Source organism: Periplaneta americana, chromosome 2 (genome assembly GCF_040183065.1).
Source record: "Periplaneta americana isolate PAMFEO1 chromosome 2, P.americana_PAMFEO1_priV1, whole genome shotgun sequence".
Lineage (NCBI taxonomy): Eukaryota > Metazoa > Arthropoda > Insecta > Blattodea > Blattidae > Periplaneta > Periplaneta americana.
Genome location: NC_091118.1, coordinates 153,742,919 through 153,769,875, shown reverse-complemented (window position 1 = coordinate 153,769,875; position 26,957 = coordinate 153,742,919). Strand labels below are relative to the sequence as shown.

Below are 26,957 nucleotides of genomic sequence, written 5' to 3'. Positions count from 1 at the left end.
TCCTGCTCCCACAGGTAACATAACCTATAAGTAGCCTATAAAATTTGTATTTTGTGAATGAAATGAAACAATTAATAGAAAGTCAGATGTTCAAATTTATGTAACATCGCATATCAAACCCAATGGCCTTGCATAGTAATAATAAGGTCTTTTCATCAAACTGCCTTCCGTATGGCGTAATAAAATTCGTGTTTTAATTAGGCCTATCTATACAGAGATGGCTTCACTGTGTAGCAACATGTCTCGCTGTGAATACATAAGCATTGGTATATAGCTGTCCCCAGTGTTACTGTTAAATTAAATTATGATTTCAGCAGATAATGAAAATGTATTTATGTTATAATAATAAGAGAAAAGTGTAGTACATGTAGTACATGTATTTCGCAATTGGCATTACTGAATAATAACATCGAATTTCTTTATTGCAGTAATTGATATTCATCTACGAGTATTTCAACTTCACAATGTCTAAGTAGGTTAAGTATTCGTTAATAAACAATTATTAATATTTTGTAATCGAATTTTAGGGATATATTATTTACATTTTTATTTTATTCATGAAATAGTGTTAATAAATGCCACTCCAGGTCTGAGATTTCCCAGATAAATCTCAGACCTCTCGTGACATTACTACAGACAATTTACTAAATACAGTAAGTAACTTAATTCAAAGCAATAAATAACACACAAGAGCAAAAAAAAAAAAAAAAAAGAAAAAGAAGACAAGAGAAAAAAGAGAAAAACACATTTAATATAAATTGACAATCAGACAGAACCAGTGATATTCAATAAAAATATGAATATAGTCGACAGAAATAAAAGGTAAAAGAATACATTTGTTGATATTATAATCATGAATAATTTTATAAATTTCTTTTTTAAAAGCTTCAATTTTAAAATATTTCAAATTTGGAAACTGGTTTGTAATTTTATTATAAAGTCTTGGGCTTAATAGCGGTAATGTTCATTTCTAATAAAAAATAATTTTTTTCTAGATGTCGCACGCATCTAGTGCAAGAGCTTAAACCCCGCTATCTAGTAAGGGTATGGTCCCCCACTCGACACTCGCACTTTCCAGGCTTTAAATATTTCAGGCGATCCTACCCTGCTGCTGTTCATCTGTATTACGAATCGTGTATAAGACATTCCTCCCAATCATGTGGTAGCTATTCGGTTACGTCCATTTTCGGATTTTCCTTTTTAGAATTCTATTAATTTCCTTCAACGAAACGGTAAAAAAACAGAGTGAGACAAATGACCAACCGGCTTGGAGCTCACAAAGGTTCTTCCTCACAGCCCCAAATTTTCTTGCAATGAAGCGAAATCGTGTATCTTTTTAATTTATTTTACTCCCATTTCCCTGTCTATCACCATTATCAGCATGAGCATCATCATCATCATCATCATCATCATCATCATCATCAACTTCGTCTTCGGACTAGTTGTCCCGTGTCCACCAGCCGACAATAGTGAAGACGTATATTCGTATCGGCTGTACTGTCCATTCACTGATGTTTTAACTATGGGGTGGGGAGCGCTCTTCCCAGCAGGCAGAGTTTTAGCTAGTGGAAGGGGGAAGTGTTTACGTAGTCTGAAGCAAGTCAAGGCCCTATCCTATACACCTATACAGTCTATCCTGATATAGCTACTTTATCCGAACCTTAATGATTATGATATAAGATGTATGTGCAGAGACCCGAAGTATAGTATAATATACCTGCATGCAGAATTTTTTCGCATGTTTCCTCATTTTAGTGACTTTTTTTGAAGTGTAGAAATTTAAAAATAGAACAACAAATGCCTCAGGACTCATGAGGATATTAATCAAAAGCAACTTGAATAATATGAACGTGTTAAATGAATGTCAGAAGAAAGGTTACTCAAGGTAATTTTAGAACTTTACCACCTGGAAAAATGGAGAGGAAAGACCACATGGATGTATGACATTCAACAAAGAAGTAAGAAGATAGATGTAAATTGCGCCTATGTAGGCTATTAGGAAATTAAGAATGAGCTAGTCCACACATGTGGAGTAACGGTTAGTGAGTCTAGCCGCGAAACCAGGTGGCCCGGGTTCGATTCCCGGTCGGGACAAGTTACCTGGTTGAGGTTTTTTCCGGGGTTTTCCCTCAACCCAATATGAGCAAATGCTGGCTAACTTTCGGTGTTGGATCCCGGACTCATTTCACCGCATTATCACCTTCATCTCATTCAGACGCTAAATAACCTTAGATGTTGATAAAGCGTCGTAAAATAACCTACTAAAAAAAAAGAACGAGCTTTTGGGTACGGTAACGGAATATATTTGATATTATGTAGAACCGGATATTTATAGCAAACGAATTCATTTTGCAAAGACAAAAGTAAAAAGCCTAAATTCACATATTTCATTTTTGATTTGATTTTCGTATTTCCATTAAAAATATTCAAGTAGCGAAGTTAAATATTGCATACTGACATAGAATATTTTAATTTGGAACTAATATCCTATATGAGTGCATGTAAAAATCATTATCATCATATAACTTTTCATTTAAAACAGAATTTACAACTTGTAAACGAGTCACTTCCTTGAAGTTCAGAACTCGCCCCGTCTTCCCCTACACTACTGCCGGCATATACAAGACTCGGGCTCCCTTATTTCTCCACCCGCCTGTGTATCCTTTTTTTATTTTAAGTTCCATACTCCTCTATCTCAGGCATCCCCTCAGTTGCGAAAAACTTTTCTCATCAGAGAGTCATTAATACTACGTTGTCACTGTTCGTCTGCTCCATACATAAACAATCTTAAGGCAATAACATGGCCACCATCTCAATCCCTCCTCTGCTGCACCCTCCGCACAGTAAAACTCTCCTTTTTATCTTGTGGCCAGAATGTTTATGTTTAATTATTCCTGATTTAGTTTTAAAAGCCCGTCTCTAGGCGCCGTCACTCTTCATTTAAATGCGGAAAGTTGTACATTTAAAAATTCCCTTATGTGGTACCTATTAGGTTACGTTCATTTCGGTTTTCCCCTTCAAAACTTCTCTTAAGTTCCTTCAATGTAACGGCGAAAACGAAGTGAGACAAGTGGCCGAACGGCTTAGAGCCCACATACATTCTTAAATTCTTCCCTTCAAATTCCTTTGGAAGGAAACTCTTCGAATACATGAAATTGTTCTTAACCTCATTTGATTCGATTCGTTGATTGATTACGGACTTCATTATCGGAAAAAATTGTAGAATATAAATGTATTTTTTTCTCAATCGATTTTTTTTCAACTTAAATGACTAATCACATGTGAACCTCTCATGCTGAAGAATATTTATGTTTATCAGAACGCCAGTTGATAAGATGGGATATTTTCTTACGGTGCAGTGGAATTTTACGACAGAGAAAAAGGTAATTAATTTGTCAAAATTATTGCCTGTCGATCATAAACGCCAATTGAGAAATAAAATTTGCATAAGCGGCAATGATCGTGTTACAAAAGCGTCAATGACCGCATTAAAAATTGGTAACATCAGTATACTTAAATTTAGGTAGAAAATATATAGAAATGTAAATTTCGCAACACAGCTGCGGAAATAAATTAATTCTATTCACACACTAACTAGTATGATAAATCTAATATGAAATAAAACGGTTATACTCACACATGCTGTACAGTTGCTAAACAAATATGGACATCATTAGATATGCTATTTCCTAAAACATCGATTTCCTCATTGCATAAAATTACAAATTAATTTGAGTTGTTGATATAACGATTTCTCTATCAATATCCAACATACAGAAATTTTTTGCATTTATTAGTGAGAATTTAACTTTAAGTCTTTGGGAGCAACAGAAACAGACTTTCTTTTTTCCTCTACATAGCCATTCGAACCTTCAAAATAAGTGTCGTATTCATCGAAGTATTTTCTATCTATTTAACTCCTGTCATATTATCTTGCTGAGTTTCTCATGTAAGAGATCCTCTACTTTACTCTTACAACTATTTCATGAAACATGGCTATTCAGTAACTGAATGTTCAATGGTTCATATGCATGATCTAGACTAGCTTAAAATATCTGTGACTTTGTCGTTAGTTACAATTCTACTTATATAAGCTTTAAAAGTACACCTCCGTGGTATTTCATTACCATCCATTATTTATATATATTTTATTTTATGACGCTTTATCAATTATCTTAGGTTATGTAGCGTCTGAATGAGATGAAGGTGATAATGCCGGTAAAGTGAGTCCGAGATGAAGCACCGATAGTTACTCAGCATTTGATCATATTGGGTTTAGGGAAAACCCCGGAAAAAACCTCAACCAGGTAACTTGCCCCAAGTGGGAATCGAACCAGGGCCACCTGGTTTCGCGGCCAGACACGCTAACCGTTACTCCACAAGTGTGGACTATATATATCAGCGTATTCCTAATCTCACCGGACTGGTGGACAACAATGACGTCACGCTGCAGCAAAATAGGAACAAAACTGCTGGAAGGTTCGATGGTTATCATGGCGGCTGTACAAGTGCTGTCTATGCTACGCCAGAAAGATTTTGCGCAATTTCCATACTGTCATCTCGTTCAAAGAAAAGAGAGCATAAACAATTTATTTCTTGAACCAGTAGTAATAACTGGTCCGTTGACATGTTCGTTCATAAGCCATTAACATATTACTTTTACGTTGTGCTCATTACAAACAATACAACAGAACACACCGCCATGACACAACAGTGCACGATGTCATTCGTCTGTTAATTTCCGCCTTGTACAAGAACCAATCATATTCACTGATGGCAGCTGATGAAGACTGCCACCTCCTTTGCAAGCTGATGGAACCGGTGCGACACCGGTGAAGCATCAGTGTCGTCATCGTTGAAATTCGGAACACCGTGATGCCATCAGATTGCTCAGGGCTGAGATTCGGAATATGCTATATATATATATATATATATATATATATATATATATATATATATATATATATATATATATATATATACACATATAAACACATACATACATAATACATACATAGCCTACATACATACATAATACATGCATACATACATACATACATACATAGCCTACATACATACATACATACATACATAGCCTACATAAATACACACATACATACATACATACATACATACATACATACATACATACATACATACATACATACATACATACATACATACATACATACATGGTGGAAGTGAAATAACCCTGCAGATTGAAAGGGACGATAGGGTACACTTAGGCCTAAATGAATAGAAAACCTATATTACGTTTTGTAATTAAATGCACGTTTAATTAGAAAATTAAGTTGGAAGTTTCAGCAGTCTGGCAACATCGCCGCTAACACACCTCTCTTTCTTTTTGCCATAATACAGATGTAAAGAGATCAACGAATTCAGGTCTGTTTCCTTAGGTCAGGCATGTCCAATGCTGACAGATGGACCATCCTGCCTCAGTTCTGACAGAGTCAGGTCCCATCCTCATACATGGGCTATAACAGTAAGTACATTACTTCAGTTGTTTGTATCGAACACTGCCAGTTTTTCAACCAGATCTAAATTTGCCTTCACCTAAATTTTAGTGTGACATAAACTGAAGCTATTATCATGTCGACATAGGTTTACAGTTCCTTTCACCGTGGTTGCCTTTAAACCTACCTTTTCTCATATTATTACTTCTTTTACTCCAAAGGAGAAATTTCACGCTATAATTATGCTGAATGTTTAGCATGGTAATCACTACTCAGTTCCGCTTTTAAATGGTTTCGTTACGCCAGAGAATGTCCTACTTGTCTTTACTGAACTTCTCACAGCATCTTCATTTCAACACGTCTGTAATTAGACATGCTTCTAATTAAGTTACGGTCACTGGCAAAACGTGGGTGATCGCGTAACCTATGAATACTAAACAAGCTATTTGGTATTTTAGAAGCAAGTATTTTAACATGCTTAAAATAAAGCCGCCCCGGGTTGTCTGAAGCAGTAAGTACCTTCACTCACTCTGGAGAAAATTCATACTTTCCTGTAAATCCGTTAATTTTGTCAGAAGTCTTTGATACGAAAACTTGCTTCATTTCGATAATAATGTATACATACAATAATGGATTTACATAATATGTATTTTGCACTTTTAATGCATAATTATCCGAGCCCTAATCATAATATACTCGTATTTTGTACTATACAGTAATGCGATAAATTCAGCATACAAAAATGTAGGGGAGAGTCGGGTAGTATCGGACATCGGGTAATATCGGACAGTGCGTTTCTTTCATCTACCACCATATGATAGTACCTGCATGACATGGTTACGTTTCTCTATGCAACATCACAGAAACGTAACCATGTCAATCAGGTACTATCATCGTGTGGTAGATGAAAGAAACTCACTGTCCGATATTACCCGATGTCCGATACTACCCGACTCTCCCCTATGCTTTTCATTAGAAATTAGTAATTTTATTGGATAATTTAGTAGCACAAAACAATTTAATTAGAATAAAATATGCTAATAAGTAATTCAGTGGAAGTCTTCTAAGATAGGTATAAAACTCTGACAATATGGCATAGTGTGCATATGGGATTCTCTCAAATTACGTGCACTTCCCTTGCAATAAACATCACACCTAACGACTCGACCTCATCCTATCTCTTATTGGCATTCTGAAAACCTGGTAACCCTAGATACTATCACCTAAATTTATGAGATATAAGATGAAAAAATGGTGATAGGAAATGGAGTAAGCCTGCATCAAGAAAACGTGACTGAATATAGTTTCGTTAGAACGACCTGATGTCGCAGTTATTCGAACTCTTGTCCCCTACGTGCAAATACAGCTGAATAGCTGAAGTCATAGATATTTTATTTAGTAATTTAAAATCTCGGCAAGTGCAATTGGGGGATAAACAGCTGAACGTTTTGATTTTCGGATAAGAACTTGAAGTGGACGATCATAAAGGAAATACGATTATTTATCTTGTATTCTCTGTCCTGTACGAAGTACATAGTAGTCCGTTAGGAATAAACAATTCTATTTCGAGATTTTGAGAGGCATATTATTTATTAAACACAAAGTTCGAAACGCAAACAGCATTCCCACAGCTCCATTATTACCTGCACACCCATTGTAAGTGAGTCATTTGTCACATTTATGTCCTTTAAAGTACACTTACTACGCTTCAAGATTTATGCCAAGTATACCACTAAAGATTGCAATGAGTTATATACATGTATATGATAAATGTGGGAATATTGATTCAATAATTATAGTGCTAATGCAGTAGATCTGTATCTGGATAAACCGTAAATCCAAAGAAGTTCATAGTATTATCACAGTCTAGTAGTCTATAACTTATACAGTCACGAAGCTTGAGTTGTGAGGGTGCTAGGAACAATAGACTATGCAGGTACTATTTCGCATTGTCTGTAATGAGGCGATATTAGCGATCCTAGTGGTGAGAAACTATCTATGGATGCATTTTTACTACGTATTGAGCTTCGTAACTGTATATACTAGACTGTGGTACTATGCCCTAAAGTCCTAACTTTTTGTGAACGCTTAAACTTCAGATGTAGCTATCTGTTCTCATTTCTCCTCCTCGTCCTCCTCCTTCTCACCATTATCATTATTATCATCTTTAACCTTTACGAATTTTAAGCTATAGGTTTATGGTCTGTTTCGGTCCGTAAAATAAATATTATCTCTTAGTCTTTTCAGAAGTCAGCCGATTCTTCTTTTTCCCTTAAGCGTATATTCCAAAGTTTTGCAAGGGAGTCTCCTTCCGACATTCACGTAATATTTTGTAGACTAGCCGATTTTTTTTTTTTGATTACACATTTATTTTATCTACAATATAATGTGATTCATCTGAAATTCCTGTATGAATTTATTTTCTTTGTAGGTCCAATAAGACAGAACTAGCTGTTTTTCGTTGAAATTTAATCTTCGCTGAAGTTAATTTCTGTTCATATTGCTTCATTTTCTGATTTCTATTCCATATGCCATGGTAATGGGTGTACGCCTGGAAATAGGTTTCGCTTAGTACGGCGCCGTTCGTAAAGTGACATGGGCAAGTAACAGTGGGCTCAGCGGTGATTCTGCACGTTATTTACCGGCAATAAAATCTCGCAACTTATACAGGGCTCCTACAAAATACCTTTCCGGTTTCGTACACATGTAATTTACATTCTATGAATCTGAGGTGCACTGCTTATACATCCGTCGCTTATGCATGGTTTTTGTAAAGTTTTATGTCACTAATGTTTTTTTTTTCCCAGTTAGGACTTAATTTATGTACCTCTTTTATTTAAAAATGAGTCCTCTTCGCCCATTTTTTCCACTGAATTCGGGATTGTAGTATCAGATAATTGTTGAACGCCAGAATACTTCCGTAGAAATGTAATACGACAACTTTTGCACGATGTATTTGCATTATACGTATCATAAATGAAGATTACTTACTTACTTACTTTCTTACTTACTGGCATTTAAGGAACCCGGAGGTTCATTGCCGCCCTTACATAAGTCCGCCATTAGTCCCTAACCTGTCAAAGATTAATCCAGTCTCTATCATCATATCCCCCTCCCTCAAATCCATTTTAATATTATTTTCCCATCTACGTCTCGGCCTCTCCAAAGATATTTTTTCCTCCGGCTTCCCAACTAACAATCTATATGCATTTCTGGATTCGCCATCTTACGTGCTACATGCCCTGCCCATCTCAAACATCTGGATTTAATGTTCCTAATTATGTCAGGTGAAGAATACAATGCGTGCAGTTCTGTGTTGTGTAACTTTCTCCATTCTCCTGTAACTTCATCCCGCTTAGCCTCAAATATTTTCCTAAGCACCTTATTCTCAAACACCCTTAACCTATGTTCCTCTCTCAAAGAGAGAGTCCAAGTTTCACAGCCATAAAGAACAACCGGCAATATAACTGTTTTATAAATTCTAACTTTCAGATTTTTTGACAGCAGACTGGATGATAAAAGCTTCTCAACCGAATAATAACAGGCATTTCCCATATTTATTCTGTATTTAATTTCCTCCCGAGTATCATTTATATTTGTTACTGTTGCTCCCAGCATAAATAATGAAGATTAGCTGTTCTAACATGTATTGCATTGCCGCGAAATAAACTGAATTGAACTGAACTGAACTGCCATATACCAATGCCTTGACACTACCCTTCAGATTGCATTATCTGTCCATACAAAACCTTCTCATACTCGACCTAAGGGAAACGTACGCACTATTTCCTCAGCAATCGCGTTCGGTCATAAAAGTAAAAGGCAGAAGGCATTAATATAGGCTATCAGAGCGAAATCTGATTCCTGGAAAACACTCTGTATGAAATTATTAAGAGGTTCATGATTTAGATCCTTAGTCTAGTAGTAATTTACGTGTAATGTATTGATTTTAAACTTAATTTATTGATGCATCTCGTATTCGTTGTAGGCCTTGATCAGTCGTCTTCGATGGTTTAGAGCAGTGGTGAACAACTCGTGTTCTTTGTAAAAGAGCACTCTTCGCTGCACACGAACAGTATGCGAGAGCAGATCGTCGCAATGCTTGCAATATCAACGTTGCTCTTTTTTTACTCATGAATGCACGTGGGTGCTCACAGTGCTTTGTAAGAGCAGCTAAGTTGGTCACCACTGGTCTAGAGGTTATAGTTCTCATATATCGCGGGCTGAAACTCGGCGTTGGGAAATGAAAATATTTCGAAATAAGTAAAGATCAGAGGTCCATGTCGTAGATCAGTGACGTCAACGAGAGCGCAAGCGTGCCTCATCGCCCGTATACACTGTTCAGAGCACGTTCGGCACGCAGGTACAAGTCACTGATGAACTCAAGGGTTGTACATTACACATTGAGAAAGAAGTCGTTCAGTAAGTTTTAGGCTGACTGGACTCCTGAATTCATATGAGTGAAAGAGGCGAAAATGTTCTTTGTCTGATATATGGAAAGTATTTTGTTACGAAGAGGAGCAATGTGAAACGCCTGAAATTATTAATTGATGTACATAATGATGTATTGAAATTTTGTTGAATTATTGACATTAAATAGTAATAAATATATGTTTAGATGCACTGTAGAGGTTCTTCCTCGCTGCATTGCATTTAAGTTTACAGAATAAAGTACAAAAGTATGGATGCTAAAAGCGTAGATTCGTTATGAATTGTGTCTAAAAATTGTGAAGATATGTCGTCCATAGATTTTCACTTTGACAATGGCCTTACCATTGTGATGTCCTTTGGTTCAGCCGAGAAAAAGTTCTCTCCAGGTTCTTTGAATTGCGTGAACAGAGTCAAGTTGGAAGTTCGCTTTGCCTGGTAATATATCCAGGGTACGAATATTTGCGGCACATATTATTTCTATGTTTGGCAGTAAGCACGTATGTGAGCAATTTTCCTCACTTATGAACCTCACAAAACCAAGACTAACACCAAGATTATCAGAAGATAATAAGCGTGCTATGCTATGTCATTATGCAGAAAACATAATATCGCCGGATATAAAAAGGTTGGTGTCGGCAAAAACAAGAAAAAACACTTCTGTATTAGACGAGAATTCAGGAATTTAAATTTATTTCTAGATGTGCTCTTCATATAATAAATACATTATTGAGTGTGTAACAGTTACATAGCAATTAATTAGGTAGGCTTCATTGTCTAAAACCTCTAAGATAAAAAATATACTATGTTTATTATTTGTTGCAATCCTATTATTTTATTTTTCCGTATGCAGAATGTCCTGTAATTTCTTTCATTTTTGTATTGGCAAGTTTAAAACAGGAAAACAGTGCTTTTATACTAGTTGGGTTATTACATAATTATATAAAAATTAATTATATTCTAGCTATTATCTAAAACTATGTAAGTTAAGGAGAAGCTATGTTTATTATTTATTGTAGCCTACTATTTTATAATTCATTGCATTTATTAGAGAGGTACACTCTACAAAACATGTTCTTGTTTCTTGTTGTCTTGTATGAATGAAACATGTTATCTATTATTTAAAAACAGTTTAATTCATCTTGCAGTGACAGGCCAATAGAGTTCACTTTGCTCACCCCTTCTTATTCTCAGCTGCTACCTGAAAAATAGATTCATTGCAACCATCTACGTGCTCTTGACCTTGACATCGCTGTCGTAGATTAACAAAATAATCCTGTCCCTGATTCAGAGGGCTCCAGGCAGAACTTACAGGTCATCTCTATCCCATATAAAATTTGGAAGTACCACACTGGGCTTTTTTGCATCGATAATTGACGCGTGGCTTGTTTCACATTATCTCCACAAGAAATCAATATCACGTAATGACCAGTCACAATATTTCAAGTCTTGAAAGGCGTAATAATTATGTCTTAAATATTTTATACAAGCTGTTTTTGACTAGCTTTTACACGTAAAAAGAAACCTAAAGTTTAGAATTTCTTTGATCAATCACATCACTAATTACTTTGCGTATTCGTGACGGAGATCGTGCCAGAATTTGTGTGAAGATATATCTTATACCGTCGGTTCATTATTTACTCAGCTTTGAGTGTAGGTTATGCTACTTAATATTCTGACAAAATGTCACATTAAAATGGTTGTAGATAAGTGTTGGAATTAAGATTAAAAATAAAGTATCACACGATACAGCGGTACGCTAGAAGAACTCTAAGCAGATAGAGTCTTTTTATACCTCTTTCAAACAAATAACAGCATCGTGACCGGTAAAAATTTGCACTTCATAATACCATAACACCCCCTCTCCTATCTCGCATCATATGTTATTTTAATGTGGAATTCCAGGTGCAGAAATTCCACACCTATTTAGTTGACTGTTAATGACTTGGCCCTCACGAACGTAAACTTTTTTTTTTGCCACATCGTTACAACAATGAAATAAGGAATGTTATATGATGTATGAAATATGATTTCCAAAAAAAGAAAGACGGAGATGAAGTCAAAAACCTCTACAGTCTAAACAATTGCCCAAACTAATAGCATCCCATAAGACGTAGGGACTACCAACACCAGCGAAAGAAAAAACTGTGACTGATTAAAATTTATATTAATGTAGCGACATTTATTTCAACTTTCCATATCGTATATATAAGAATATTATTTCTTTTTACTTATAAAAGGAAGAAAGAAACATCCGAGCTTCTATTTGTGCCTTTAATAGCGTGTCGCAAGGGGAAACCAAAAATGAGGCAAAGGAATAAATTAATGTTGTTTTTTTGATATATTCTGGTTATGGTGCCAGTTGAGGATGGGTTTGGTTGTGTAGGAGGAAAGGTTTTTTTAAGTGGGAGAAAGAGTAGAGGGGGGAAAATAAATACGGTTTGCGGGACATGAAAAATCGCTCGTGAAAATGACCCTGTGGATCCATAGAAATGTACGGATTTTTTTCCACGTCACCATCATCATCATCACCATCATTATCATCATTGCTGCTGTTACTGTTTGTGCTGCTACTGCGGTAACCAGCAGAGGTGCTCTATAACACAACACGTATATATAGCACATAGCAGGGCTATTTGTATGCCCTAAATGGTTCGTACATTCAGAGGGAAAATAAAATCTTACCCAGCAGTCTGTATGGCAATTTGATAATAGTTTGTATACACATTGTTTTTGTTATTACTAGTAGCACAGTTGTTAAAATACGTTTAAAAATTGACTGTAAATCGTAAGTATCAAAAGCTACTATAACACACACGTAATTAACTTGCGAATAACGCTATGAAACAGTAATCACATTCATTTTGAGTATTAATTTTCCGGTCGTGGTATATAGAACTGTGCTTCCACGTGGAGTCTAAAATCGCGGCTTCAAATTCTGCACTGGACATGGTTTCTTTTTAATTGCTGTATATACGATTTCATGTGAAATATAAGATAAGAGTTATTCCCCAAATGTGTGTCTACCACGGAAGATAAAATAGCCTAAAGAAGCGAAATCCTGACTGTGCTAATCTTCATAAAAATATTATTTTATTATTATTATTATTATTATTATTATTACTATTATTATTATTACTATTATTATTATTATTATTATTATTATTATTATTATTAATATAGGGCTATTGTATGCTGCAATATGGATTAGTGTTCAGATGGAGGGAGTGACAAATTCACGCGCACACCGTTTATACGTGGCCTTTGTTCTAACTCCAACTTTTAACGTGTGCGAGAAATGACCGATAAATTTTGCCTGAAGCCCGCTCATTCAGGGACAGGAATTTTTTCACGACGTAATTCTACAATACGGTTCTACCAGCCTTACCTCCCTTCTGAAGGAAATTCACTACCTTCAAAATTCAGCGTAATCTACAGGGTTTGTACTAACGGACTTCAAATTTAACTGCAAGCACGATAGCCACTACTGAAGACAAGGCTAAATTTTAATTGAAATGAACATAATTAAACAATTCAAATTGGAATGGTTCAAGATTTGTTAGAGTGATATTGATGATGATGGTGATGATTATCATCATCATCATCATTATCGTATATTCATTTCAACTAAACGTGTTATATTCTAGAAAAAAATTGATGAAACTTCAGAATATAATAATTCGCATATTAAACTTAAAGTGAAACAAAAGAATGAAATTATAATTAAATTGTCCATTGTCCTGCCAACTTCATGTCACTAAAGTCTCGCCTAGCATTAGTCTAGAATGTCAAGTAAGAAAACTGCTAAAGGAGATAAAAAACTCAGAGAAAGACAGAAATTAAAAATAACATTTTGATTAGTGAATTTTGTTAGTTAGCCCTAATAATTTTATTTCAAATTAAACTTACTTAATTTGAGTTTATTTAGTTTTTATTGGTTATTTATTAATAATTTAACTGAGTTGTTAGTTATTGTATTTTAAGTGTGTTTGCGATACTATAATATAATTTATATCTTTCACACATGTTTTCATAGAGTCTATAGATCTATCTCCCAAGAACTGAAGATGCACAAGGCTTCACCCAAAAGACAAAAGAATAGCATTTTACAATATTATCTCCAAAATAGTGTTAATATTTTAAAATAAATTTTCGAGTTTAAAAACAGTGTTCGCCCAACAAATAAAGAGGCTTGGTGAGAGCTTTAATCTTTTCGGTTTACTCTCTCTCTCTCTCTCTCTCTCTCTTTCATCTACCCTCCACTCAAGTAGAATCAACTTTGGTTGCCTCTTTCACTTCTGTAAGACCATTAGAATTTATATAAAGTTAGGCAGTAAAATCTATTAACAAGTAAAGAGACCGGTGAGAAATTTCAGCGGAGCTGGTTTTACGAAACAGGTTGTAGAAAGCGGTGTAAAGAGAAAAAATTGGAATAGAGGGAGATGAAATTTAAGAGCGATAATGTTGCTACAGGGCTTCTGAACGACAGGGCTCGTAGTCCTATATAAAGTATTTCAGCGACAGCTCTTCTGTACTTCAACAATACAGTTTCGATTCGGAATTAAATTAAAATTTAAAGTCATTATATAGAAAATACACTCATACAATTTAAATCATTATGTTCATAGAGAGCTGACGTTAAATTGACAATTTTTAATAACAATCAATAAAGCTATGGCATCTCGAAATTATAAGACATACATCATTAAATATAACACAACTGGTCTATGGATAAAAATGTAATGAGTCTACTGGTAATGAACAAATTACAATAGATAGTCTGACACTCTGAAAATATGTAAGTTACTTGCCTAGCTATAACAAAGTTGCAAAAACGATAAACTTGTATATAATCCTCAAACGTAATCTCTTTACCAAAATGCAGTCGTATTATTAGAATAACCCAGAAGAGTGCTAAACTGTGATTAAAGTATGTTTCATTGATAAGCGAAAACAACTGACAATCCAGTAGATTACGGTCGCCCTGATATTACGCTACTAAAAAAAATACTATCTCAGGCTATGTTAGTAGAAGTTTGAATTCTACTAATGGCAAATTTAAGGACAGAAATTCACAAATCTATAAAATGTTAATATTTATCAAAAAAAAGTAAAAACCTGGGGAAGATAAACATAGTCTGTGAAAATAGTTCAATAATAATCATGCCAGTGATGAAGGTAAAATCTTATGCCTTCAGTCAGTATCTGCAAGGAACTAGACACTAAAAAGGACTTCTAACACTAATCCTCCAAACAATTAATTTTGTCTCAAAGATCCAAATAATTAAAAGTGACTCTTTTTATTTGAGTTTGCAGTGGATGCAGAATAATAATAATAATAATAATAATAATAATAATAATAATAATAATAATAATAAGAAGAAGAAGAAGAAGAAGAAGAAGAAGAAGAAGAAGAATTCCTAAAATAATACCAATATCAACAATTTATATATTTGTCGTACTAGCGAAATTCTTAATTTGACACTACTTCCAAAAATTAAGGTTAGCCTATATAAATAAAGTTGATGAAATGACATGGCAGTAATGATGCAACGGTAGATCTCAGTATGAAATGTTGAAGAAGCTTCCCATATCCCATGTGCTCATGACTCAGTTGCAAATTGACCGGTGTTGATTCTACGAACTAACAGAGTACGTCATCCCCCTCCACGAATACTTTGATCCCTCAATGCACCCGCGGTCTGTAATCGCCAACGATGTCTTGTATCCTATACAACAGTGGCGACATTAGCTCTCAGCGATCATGTAACATTGAACGCATAGTACTGACTTAACACAATCTCTTTGTCCACACAACAATTTCACACGATAATGTAGGAATATAACTACTGTCAATTCGATATTAAATGTAATTAAATTCTGTACTTAGTATCAGATAAAACTCAGTTTTCAATTATAGACTAGATAATATGTAGAAATAAAATATTTCACAATAGTCACGCAAAATATAACTAGTTTGTGTTAATGAACTAAAATTAATTGGAATTAATCTCCTAGTTACGTGTCTATAATTAAAAGCCAGTAGTTTAAAGGTATTGCATACTGTAGGTCTGCACAAAAAACTAGTGGAGCGCTAGCAAAATAACAGAAATTACTGTGTGAATCTTTCAGTAAAGAGTTCCCACGAATACAACAACACTTTCTTTGTATCTGCTGAGCCAATTAAGGTAGTGATCAAGTGGAAATTTGCTTCAAAACTACAGGTAAACGCATCATTTCAAAATCACAGACGCAGATTGGCAATCGAATAAGGAAGGTTTATTATCTTTGCAAACTGACGTAAAAACTTAAAAATAGTGCTAATGTAAGCTGCCACATGCATACACTTCCACATTCATCAAGATTCGAAATGTTCCTTAGTGGCTTTGAGATTTTATTTTATTTTAATATTGTACTTAAATTCGGCCAAAAATGAAACTGCCCTTTTGAGAAAGTTGGAAAATGTATTTTCATAAGCATTCTTAATTTATCTATTTCCGGTTTAACAATGTTTGGTACATTCTTTACTACAAACTTACAAACTCAAGGAAAGTGAACGAATGATCCTTAATTAATCACATTATTTATTATATTATTATTATTATTATTATTATTATTATTATTATTATTATTATTTTGAGGAACCGGCAGGTTCATTGCCACTCTCAAATATACCCACCATCGGTCCCTATCCTGTGCAAGATTAATCCAGTCTCTATCATCATATCCCATCTCTCTCAAATCCATTTTAATATTATCCATCTACGTCTCGGCCTCCACAAAGATCTTTTTCCCTCCGGTCTCACAACTAACACTCTATATACATTTCTGGGTTCGCCCATACTTTATTATTATTATTATTACCGGTATTATTATTATTATTATTATTATTATTATTATTATTATTATTAAAGGTATCCGTAACATGCCATGAAGGCACTTGGGGGGCATGGAGGTAGAGCCCCATGCTTTCCGTGACCTCGGCACTAGAATGAGCTCTGACCGCCTTTTACCCCCGGGAAAGACCCGGTACTCAATTTTATAGGAGGCTGAGTGAACCTCGGGGCCGTTCTGAAAGTTTGGCAACGAGAAAAAATCCTGTCACCACCTGGGATCGAACCCCGGACCTTCCAGTCCGTAGCCAGCTGCTCTACCAACTGAGCTACCCGGCCGCCACATCGTTATTATTGTAGTTACTATTATTATTAGTACTATTATTATTATCATTATTATTATTATTATTATTATTATTAATATCATCGTAAGTAATATCAGCCTTCGTATTTCTGCTTTAGGATTATTATTATTATTATTATTATTATTATTATTATTATTATTATTATTATTATTATTATTATTATTATTATTAATATCATCGTAAGTAATATCAGCCTTCGTATTCCTACTTTAGGATTTAGAATTCACAAAATTTTCTACACTAGAAATTCTAGATTTCTTTCTCCGGTCTCTAAATGCATAAAAATGCAATATGCATGGTTGTGATTTAGATCCATTTAATGTATATGCCTATTATAGTAGTGACTAATTGATAAATAATTAAATTGTACTATGTAATGTGTAAATTTTGGCATTTTATGTATCTTTATAATTTTTTTATTAATTAAACACCGATTATTTTAATCTTTATTAATATTATATCTGTAAATAAACTTAAACACTATATTTATCATTTTAATCTCTATTAATAACTTATTATATCTGTATATAAGCTTTAACATTCTAATACCATTTGTATTATTTGTTTTTATTGTACTAATATGTTGGTCTATAATTGACCAGCACACAAATATAAATAAATAAATAAATAAATAAATAAATAAATAAATAAATAAATTTATTATTATTATTATTATTATTATTATTATTATTATTATTATATGTTTTAATTACATAGTTTCAAATTATTTTAAATTGAAGATCATCGTGTCCCTTTGTGGCGAGGGACTCCTATACAGAAGCTCGCTTTGTGTGCAGTAGCTCGCATAGGCAGAGCAGACTGTACCAACATTAATATGATTTTAGAGCCTCGTGTACACATAAAAAGGAGATGCATGATGCTCAATTTATTCTCATAATACATCCCAACTAGGAAAAGAAGGAAAAAAAAAAACATTGATATCAAAATTTTAAAAAATGAGACAAAATTAACAAAGGGCCGTATATATATAAATTTTTCTCCTAACCCTCGACGAAAATAAATCGGTGTACGACACAGAAAATTAGATCTAAAATAATGTTCCTTACCGTACATACACAATAACAAAAAAATCTTTCATAAAGGATTGATGGTCGTGCTTCTTGCAGGCTTGAATGGGCGGTGTCGAGTATTTATCAACGAAAACTGCGCGAAACGTATTTTACAGCGGAGCTTTTTTTTCGTTTGGGGTTGGATCTGTTGAGGGGATGTGATTTATTCAGGATTATTTGGATTTTGGGGGTTCATGACCTCAGAAATAATTGCATGTCAACAAGAACGTCAATGCATCCTGGTTTTATGAAATCTTCCAATTTACGTGTGCCCTACACAAATAACCACATTTCTCGTGAGAGAAAGTAGAACATAGAGGTGACTACGAATACAGGGGAGCATGACGTCATGAACGTAGTTAAACTTCGAACATTATCGTCCCTGGTGGTCCAATAGTTACTATGCTCGCATTAGATCTGAGTTTCGTGGGTTCAAATCTGGCCTTAGGCAAAGACATTAAAATAAACAGAGGAACCTTGGTTCGCAAGTTACAGTTTAATAAACTTAATCGTATGCAGTGTATTAGTATATGTATTGTACGTTTTGAATTTCATTAAATATCATAGTATATATTCTTGTATGTAGTCGTTACGCTTGTTTCACACCGGCATGGTATCTTATCAGTAAGCCTAGACGACGTCACAGGGGACTAAATAACGGACTTTTTCAATTTAACAGAATTTTACCAACAAAGTATACTAAAACTCTTGAACTAAGTTATAGAATCTAGCTAAAATTTGAGAAGCTCGTATTAATTATACACAGAGCCCGGATGTTTTTGCATTTATTTTGGTTAAAATAGGCAGGCATATATGCACTAAAATAGTAAAAATAGGCGTGAAATAGGTTGTTATTATTCATGGAAACAGACAAAAAATAGACAAACACTTAATAAACTATCCCATACGGTACTCACTTTCCTTGGTTACATGTCACAAAAAGATGCTTTTTTAAGTTGTCAACTATCATAGTGAGCGGCCTATCAGAGAGAACGTTTTTTATGGTGGAAAAAGATCTTTCTACTTCTACTGAAGTAATTGGAGCAAACTTAAAACAATTTATTTCGGAAGGACTGTCTCTACTTTCTTTCAGAGATCGGGAAAAACCGACTGTGTATTGTCTCAAAAAGAGGGGTGTGAGAAGGGATTACAGACTTCAAAGTACGCGTGACTTGTGCGTGCAAGCGACAACAGTAACGGGACCAGGAAACTTGCTTTTAATACTACCCTCATCCCCTTTCTTTCGCTGGTAAATCCCGAAGTGACCTGAGCACTGAGGTTAATATACTGGTCAAACATCTTTATTAAGTGACATAAAAGATGAAATCGGTAGCGGAGAAAAGTTTACAACTTCTTGGAAACATAGGCCTATGTATTGCTGGAGAATAAGATTCTCAGAAAATATTTGTGTGAGGTGAATAGATATTTTTAATTTGTACAATCGTTATTTTTTATATATAATTTATGTGCGGTTTATTTTAAATGCATTAAAAATATAGAAAATATACAATAAAGACGTAAAAAGGCTAAAAAAAGGCATTTAACCTTAAAATAGGCAACGGGAGTTAAAATAGGCAAAAGAGGCAAAATAAAAATTGGGCCTATCGTCCCCAAATGTGTGGAAACGTGTTTATCTCTAATAGGTATTTCATACATATATTCAGTTTAAAAAATACATTTTGCTTAACATCCGGGCTCTACATATATATCAAGAAAAATACGTAAGCCTATAGGTCTATTATTGTAGTCTACTTTGGGCAAGGCAGGCTATTGAAGAAGGGAAATGAGTGAAAAGTATTTCATGTGTTCAGTAATTATGTAAAAATGTCTAAAATAATCATTACGAAGTAAAATAATTAAATGTATAGGAAGTTATTTATTTAGACCTAATTTTCTGAAGCTTGATTGGTATAATATGTTTCTATTCAGCGATAGTGAGGGAAAGAAACTGTCCAACCTTCCCCATTATTTCCTGGATTAGTTGGACAGAGTTACGCAATAAGAGACCAAGCGCCAAAAACCTGTTTAGAGATAATGGCCATTGAAAAAAAAAAAACTATTTTTTTATAAAGCATTTTACGCAAGAAGCATTATAACAGTCATACTATTACAAAAAAATAGCACAATTAGTACCAATAAAGGCTAAACGATTTTTAATAAGAGGCCAGCAGTTGAATTAATATTTCAAAGCAAAATAAATAAATGAATTTTATGCAATAAACGACTTTTTGCTTATAAATAACAGCAAAATTCAGATATCGCATTCTTGATTTTTTCCGAGTTAAATTAGCCTGCCGTCAACAGATTTGTGCAAATATCTCATTTTTTTAAATTGCGTAACTCCTTCCAATTGCCTCATGAGTAACGCCTTACTGGTATCAGTTATGAGAATCAAACCTGTCTTCGCGCAATTGACTAAACAACAACAACTTTTTTATTTACATATTTAGCCTGTGTCTATGTTAACGTATCTTTTGCTGGTGTTGAGTTATTGGCATTTAACGATGTTGGCGCCAGCGTGACATATTTTAAGCCTAGCGGAGGCTCTGTCTTTTTTTGAAAATAGAAACTACATCTGGCATGTTATGGACGTAATATGAAGATATCAGATGTGGAAATATGAAGCAAGGTGAAGATATAGCAAATTATGGTTTGGCTAACGATGATACACGCTGAATTAATACTATTTTCTGGAAGAATATAGCTCTTAAGAACGTACGAGATTACAAACTTACAGTTATAATCTCAAAATCAAAATTTGGTAAATTAACATAAAAATATATATGAAGAATAGACTATGTAAACTAAATATTGTTGAAAATGAGTAAAACTACGATGTAGATTTATGAAATAGGATGGAACTGAATAAATCTTACGTACCTACATGGAATAACTTGAGATTCTAAAACAAATGATAATTTTGTTTCATCTTATTTCTTTTCCCTCTTATAGGACAACATATTTAATTAGATTCAAGACAAATACAGTCAATTAGATCTTCTTCTTAACTGAGACAATTACACTGTTTCTTGCCTCCCTAAGAAATTATGACACATGTTAGGGTTAACTTTAAAATAAATGAGCCACTGACATATTGTCCTCCAACGTTATATTTTGACCTTCTCCAAATTCTGAATCAGACCTATTAATTCATTTCCGCTGCATCGCGCCTTGGTCTTAGTATGAATTTCTTATGAGAGTAGATTTCCGAATCCAAAACCACTATCAATATTGTCACTCACGTGATACTTTGGTTCGAATCCCGATGAAGGTGAGGATGATGGGGCTTATCTAAGGACGCATGCGGGCAGTTCTGCTTTTCTACTGCTAAACATATCTAGAGTTCCCCGTTCTCTCATCTTTTTCGGTTGCTAGTACGCATATAGTCCTCTTTCGATTTCTCTCTTTAAAATTCCGTGTTTATTAATGTCATCAAAGTGAGACAAATCAGCAATAGGCTTGGAGCTCACATTGTTACTTAGCCACAGCCATGATATTCCTTGCTATTAACGTATTTTTTTTTATTTTCTCCAAATTTTTTTTTGTAATAGCCATAGTCATAAAACCTTGACATTGTTACTTAGCCACAGCCATGATATTCCTTGCTATTAACGTATTTTTTTATTTTTCTCCAAATTTTTTTTTGTAATAGCCATAGTCATAAAACCTTGACCTTCGTCATTAATCCAAGAGTCCACCTTTACAAATAATCCAATGAAACCCCAGAGCACTGCATCGTCATATTCGTTGTTCCATGAAAGTCGCAAGAGATGAATCTACATAAGCCTATGTTAGAAGGAAAAAATCTGCAATGTTGATAGGGGAAATGGGATTAGTGTACGACAAACATCTGCAAACACCGTCAATGTCAAACACAAAATTGTAAATGATTTCAGGGATTTGGACTCAAGAGTTTCAGACTTGGATTGCTGACGTTTCAGCCATGAGCAATTTCCTACAAAGAAGGTTTGAAATTTTGACATCATCCAGTGACAAAATTTAACCAAGATGTCGACTAGCAAAAGCATACTAACAGCGTAACAAAAGTGTGGCATTAGTGGTGGCGGTTAAGATGGAAAAAGGTTCCAGCCCAATAATTTGCTGCTAAACCATTAGATAGCTTTAGAAGATAATATAGGCATATAAATACTTCAAAGGCAAAGTAACAAATACAAAACCATAATATTTAAACCCAGATAATAGGCCTATGCAAATTATAGCTAAAGTAAGAAAAATTGTACGAGATTACTTACTCGCAGAAGATCAGTCGTAGCTCCGGGAGTCGAACGATGTTCTATCTTCCGCAGACTCAGTGAGGCTTGTAGTGCACGAAGAAGTTTTGCTCCAGGTTACTTCGGCTAAGGCTGACTTCAAATAATGCTGTTTCTTCTACAAATCACGCTCCGCAATTAGGCACTTTATTATCAGCATGCCATCGTCTGTAGAAAATTCCTACAATTTAAAAAAAGACAAGATATATAAAAAAAATATACTAAAATTTCAACTACAAAAAGATTATTTGTACATAGCACTGAACTAACTGATGTAAATATTATGCAAGTACAGGTGTTACAGTGAATGAAGTACAACTGAGAGTATTTAAATAACACTATTTTGTTATTGCGTCTGGGAATATCATCGTGCTAACCACATGATGTATCGTACTGGTTGGATGTTCGTTCATCTCTATTGAGACATGTGGACGTGAGACCAACAGTCGGCTGGTAGACCATGACTCTCTGTGAGCTATCGAGGATTATTATTATTATTATTAAAATCATTATTACTATATTCATTTGGGAAATGCCTGTTATTATTCGGTTGAGAAGCTTTTGTCATTTAGTATGCTGTCAAAGAATCTGAAAGTTACAATTTATAAAACAGTCATATTACAAGTTGTTCTGTATGGTTGTGAAACTTGGACTTTCACTTTGAGAGAGGAGCAGAGATTAAGGGTGTTTGAGAATAAGGTTCTTAGGAAAATATTTGGGGCTAAGAGGGATGAAGTTACAGGTGAATGGAGAAAGTTACACAACGCAGAACTGCACGCATTGTATTCTTCACCTGACATAATTAATTAAATTCACACGTTTGAGATGGGTAGGGCATGTAGCACATATGGGTGAATCCAGAAATGCATATAGAATGTTAGTTATGAGACCGGAGAGAAAAATACCTTTGGGAGGGCCGAGACGTAGAAGGGAGGATAATACTAAAATGGATTTGATGGAGGTGGGATATGATGATAGAGAGTGCTTTAATCTTGCACAGAATAGGGACCGATGGCGGGCTTATGTGAGGGCGGCAATGAACCTTCGGGTTCCTTAAAAGTCTTTTGTAAGTAAGTATTATTATTATTATTATTATTATTATTATTATTATTATTATTTTCATATCTTATTATAGGTTCTATGAAACAATAAAGTAGCCTCTGTTTCAAGTAGAAGTTTATCATATTATGTACAATCGCATTGTTTCATCCCTCTCTCTATCTCGTTATATTTATTTATTGTCTGAAGTCACAAAATTCTTACTCTTCGAACTCTACCTACTAAAATCTCTAATCTAAGGAGCTACAAGACACAATAACAATGAACAAAGTGCTTTCAACCCAAACCAACCCAACCCAACTCACCTCACCCACACTTAACGCCAATCCTCAGCTGATATAGGATCTTTGTGGAAATAAGTTTGTCAAGGAGAATGAGTACTGTAAGAGAAAACAACTTTTGTCAAAAAATATATAAAAAATAAAAAACGTTTGAATCCTGGATTGTTTGATGACAGCCTTCAATTAGCAGATGTCTTAAGGCCAGAAATAAAAAAAAAAAGAGAGAAAGGGGGGGGGGAGAGAAGAACGAGGGAATGTCTGGAAATTCGGTAATCAAAACCAGAACACCTAACGAAGGAAGTGCAACGAATACCATTAGACTTTTGTCATTAGTTAATGGAAGGATTAACGCTCCCTATAGACACACGTGGCTAATACGTTGAAGGAAAATGATATGTTTTACGGCTGTGTCGGTATGTTCAAAAGGAAAATCTGGACGATACTGTGTATATTAGAGACATAATTTATGATGGGATGATGGGGTCGGCCTTTTTAGAGCCCGGAGTAGGTATATTTTCTACTCTGTCAGCATAAACGTCTGTCACCGGAGACAACCGCCTGTAACATCGGCCCACGAGGCTGGCAGTTGCCGCCTGATATTCAGCGGAGTTGTCGGACTTCGCAGCGACGAATACCGGATATTTTATTTTACTATAATTTCACTAACACTCACATGTAGACTCACTACGTTCTAGGGAGATCTGATAAGGTATTTACTTCTTGCTTCATACTGTAGTACATGTACATTACATGTACGATTAATAATATAATTTAAGCTAATGTACAAGATCGAATCGTCGATGAAATACTTTCTTTTTGTAGTGAATCACATTTGTTTCCCTTACCATTATAGACTAATTATTATTTAACTAGAATGTGAAAGTGAATGATAAAAAATTGTGCGTTATGACAAAGAAAATATTTTAATACTGAAGTAACTTTCTACATTGATGTATTATATGAATGAAACAGGCTATGACGCCTACAGCCCTGATTGCTTGATGATGATGATGATGATGATGATGATGACGATGACGACGACGATGACGAAATGGTGTTTTTTTTAATAAAATAATATTTTTCTTGTTCTAGTCTGTTAAACTACTTAAAATGTGATCAAAAATCAAATTATGTAAATAATTCGATCAAATCAATTAAGTTACTAAATTGATACGAAGTTAATGTTACTTTTTCATGGAAATTGGTGTCAATCGTTATGGCTTTTAAATCGGGTTATATTCTTGTCAATAAATTACAGATTTATTCCTTTCATAGGGACTAGCTTTTCATGTCTTGTCTGATGTATCGTATCCGGAAGCTGTATCATGCGATCAGGGAATCGCAATAGTTGTAAATATCTAGCGTTGGTGCTGTGGCTAACATTCTTTCTTTTGAAAAAAAAAAAAAAGATATCAGACAATGGATCAAATTTCTATTAAGTATTTGATGTACTCTTAGACAAATATAATTTATTTAATTTCACATTACAATTATTGCTACATATATGAAAAATTGCTAGAGATTCCATATGGAAGATTTTTATAAAAGAAAATTTAATGTCCCTCACATATGTGTTACAAAGTAAACATTCGTGTCCGTTACATTTAATCCAAAAGTTTTACATTATTTACCTATTTCATTTTCTTAGTAGTTGGCTGTCACTCAAAACTATTATAGAATTTTATCATAAAAATGTGCAACTTATTTTCTCATGTTTTCACGGATATGAATGTAAGAAATTTTAAGTGTAACTTATTGTAAAAACCGGTAAGTTTCTTTACAACTAATAATTCCACAATTTTGGGACATCTGGCCGACATCTACAGCTGACCACTAGGATTAAAAATATAAAGCAGAGGTTAATTTAAAAATAAAGTACAATATTATTTGTGGAGAGAATACAAAACAATAATAAACTTAAAAATAAAGTAGCCTGTAATTTGATTTCGGAGAAACATGAGATGAGTTTATCTAAATTTCAAGAAAATGTAATTTAATTTTTGCTTTGATATAAATGTGAAATTACGTAAAACACGTAAGTCGATGTATTATTTTGTGATACTTTTACGTGACCTCAAATTCTCTAATGCAGCCATGTGCTGTCTAAGGACACTAAACAAATCATTGCCGCTGAAAGAATATTATAATATATATTTTAATACGAAATTTATATTCCAAAGTAGTAAATGATAATAACACTTAGAAATTATTACTTTTTATGATGCAAAGAATTATGGAAAAAGTCCAGAAAAATAATTAGAAAACGGCAGATCGCAATAAAATACGTCGAAATACTGGAGATCCTGAAAAATATAGATAAATGTAACCTAATTTTGTAAGTGTTACTTCAGAATTTTCACACGAGTTAGGACGTAATAGACTTAAATACTTTCAAAGTAGTCTATACGTTTTCAAAAGAATTAGGACGTAACAGTCTTAAACACATTCAAAGTAGTCCATATGTATGATCTATAGTGTATTAGTGATAAAAGTCCACTATTCCTGAAGAACTATGTACAAATTTAATTAATTAAAATTAATTTTCCAAACTTTGTTTATCAAAAAAGATTTACAGCGATTACAAGTTGTGAGCTATCACTAATTATTTCTCAGTCATGAAGATTAGTCATAAGAACAGAAAACACGAGTTTGTTCATTTAGAAAGAAGTCATTCTATTGTATCACAAAATTAAGAGCAAAAGGCGAAAGATTAAGTGCCGTTGTGATGGAAGCAGAATAAAACGTGCTTCAATAGAAATAAGTCGATGAATGTGTTAGAAAACAATTTAAATGGATATTCTATATTGACTATGGCGTGTGGAAATGAAGTAGACGTTCATGAAGGTGTGAAATTTGTGTAACTATCGCTTTTGGAATGTGGCCAACTGCTGATATTTTTCTGTAGGAAAAACATTTTCTGAATAGAAAATTATTTAAATGGACAAAATGTAACGCTTATCGTTGGGGAAGTTAGAATAACAACAAGTCTTAAAAAAAAAAGGAAATAAATTGATAAAAAATATTAAAATAATTTAGATTCGTAAAATAGTTAATTACCGATGCATCCAATCTAAACTTGTTTAAGGATATATTAGTTAATTAAAAAAAACACATTCTTCCACATAATTTAATACGACATTAACGGGAGAGGAGTTCGGGGCAGAAGTGAATATCAC

The 26,957-nt window shown here is 34.0% G+C and overlaps 1 long non-coding RNA gene across 1 annotated transcript in view; it reads right to left on the bottom strand.

Moving 5' to 3' along the window:
- LOC138695312 (uncharacterized) overlaps nt 1-26,957 on the bottom strand; it is a 582,002-nt gene that overhangs the window by 105,247 nt on the left and 449,798 nt on the right. Inside the window, exon 6 of the long non-coding RNA XR_011331127.1 lies at nt 22,424-22,622. This is a non-coding gene — a long non-coding RNA (uncharacterized lncRNA). The remainder of the gene's footprint in view (nt 1-22,423; nt 22,623-26,957) is intronic.